This window comes from Pinus tabuliformis, chromosome 3_2 (assembly GCF_031772625.1).
Source record: "Pinus tabuliformis cultivar Carrire ecotype Pingquan chromosome 3_2, CPIR1, whole genome shotgun sequence".
Classification (NCBI taxonomy): Eukaryota; Viridiplantae; Streptophyta; class Pinopsida; order Pinales; family Pinaceae; genus Pinus; species Pinus tabuliformis.
In genome coordinates, this window is record NC_142302.1 from 5,312,886 (window position 1) to 5,315,279 (window position 2,394).

The following is a 2,394-nucleotide window of genomic DNA, read 5'->3' on the forward strand; positions in this document are numbered from 1 at the left end:
GGGTTCATCTCCTCGGTCTACTACTCCATTTCTAGACTAAGGACATCTTCAGGAGAATTGGGAACTCCCTAGGCACCTTCTTAGATTATGATAGATCATACCTCTCCACTAGGGTTATGGTTTACGCATGGATCTAGGTAAATTTAGAAATTAGAGGAGGGTCGTAGGAGCAAGTCACCCTGCATTGGACGAATTACAATCTTACCTAGATTCTTGACTATGAGGGGGTCCCCTTTCATTGCAGACAATGCCATAGAGTTGGTAACCTTTATAAATATTGCCCTCGTCTAGGGAAATCAAACACTAGGAACACAGGGAAGTCATCACCTACAATGAAAGCTCAAACATAGGTAGATCACTCAGAGGAGGTAGAGCATATAAACGCTAAAGCAACTCGATCCAGGTCGGTCTCGACAAAACTGAAGAAGTGGGGGAAAACACCCCTCCAGCCTCCTTCACCTCCACTGACCAGTTCTAAGGCAGCCGCTGGAGCCGCGCTATATTTGGGTGTGTCAAATTATGATCCTTTCTCTGCAACATTTACTATTTCTTCGGCATATAATGATTAAGCTATGGGACCACAGTAGAGCCCTGTTACCTTGCAATCCCACCCCAATCACCTTGAATGTTCCCTGATTGCCCCTCTGCCTACTATATCATGTACCCCACCTTCCTTTCCAGAGGAGGTGTCATGTTACTTGAAACCTGGAATTGGTCCCATCTCCCATCGATACCACCTTCGCTCACATTCTTGGTTATAGGCACCATATGCTATAGGCATTGGACTAGTACCTTCCCCCACCTCTTCAAAACTCCCTCGAGGTAGACCATCTTCCCTATCAAAATCTAAACATCAGATAGGGATGGATATTGCCACGGGTAAACAACTTACTCTTGACAGGGTCCTTAGAGCACATAATCCCCAGGATCCATCGCCACCATGAAGGTCATCTCTTTCAACTGCAGAGGGATGTTAGGCCCAAGAAAAAACTAGCACTGGGAAGGCTCCTCCAGACTTAGCTAACTGATATAGTCTTTCTACAGGAAACACTGGGCACTGCCGATGCTATTTCCCCTCTCCTGGAATCCATGCTTCTAGGATGGTATTCTCAAGCCACAGATGTAAAGGGCTACTCTAGTGGCATTTCCCTAGGATATAATCCACACTCAATAAATTTTATTAGCACGTGGGGCGGCATTGGATTTATAACGGTGGATAACTTCCCTACTGAACTAGGAACTGATATCAAATTGATAAATATCTACAGGCTCGATCGCTTGCTCATCACGGAGGGATTCCTAGAGAGAGGATATACATACTGTCAGTGGGTTGGCTCGGGAGGATTATCAGACCACTTGCTGATATACCTTGATATTCGGGGAGATATAATTAAACCAAGATCCCCCTTCAATTTCAACTCCACTTGCTTGAAGGATAATTCCTATATCCGCCTTGTCACAGACTTTTGGAAGGCCAACCCACCTGCTGATAGAAGGAACACCACTGATGGTTTCATTGACAACCTAAAAGAACTAAAGAAGCTATCAAAGATTTGGGCTCATAACAAGAGGATACAAGAAGAATAAAATCTAAGAGACACTGAATTAGAAATTGTTGATATGGAAGATGAAACTGGGGGACTCTTCCCATCAAATGATCATAAGGATGAGCTCACCACCTTAATAACCATGAGGGGAAACATCCTTAAAGAAAGGGAGGAAACTTGGAGATTGAGAAGTAGAGCAATATGGCTGAAGGAGGGATATGACAACTCAAAATTCTTCCATAAATTTTCAAATGGAAGAAAGGAAATCAACACTATCTGGAAACTGAAAAATGAGCAGGGTATTGTGGTGGACATCTTCCCTCATTTGGCAACTCTCGCCACCTTACATTTCAAACAAGTCTATGAGGCTCCTCCCATTGCCATCCCAGTAGAGGTCATTAGAGTATCACAACTTTTCCCTCGATTCGTCGATCAGGAGGATGCTATGGATCTAAATATAGGAGTTTCTCTTAGGGAATTGGAGGCCACCCTAAAATGGTTTAAGAGAGATAAGAGCCCCAGTCCAGATGGTTTGTTGGTGGAGTTTTATTGGGATTTTTTTGATATCCTAGGAGATGATTTACTCAAGGCCATCAAGGAATGTAGGATATCTGGGCAAATGCATGGGGCCATGAATTCCACTTTCATTGCCCTCATCCACAAATCAGGCAATCCGTTAACTTTCAATGGTTTCTAGCCCATATCCCTGTGCAACTACATATACAAAATCATCTCCAAAATCATTGCAAATAGCCTCCATCCCATTCTTTCCACCCACATCTCCTTGGCACAATTTTCCTTCCTGCAAGATTGACAGATACATGAAGCTATAGGAATGGCCCAAGAA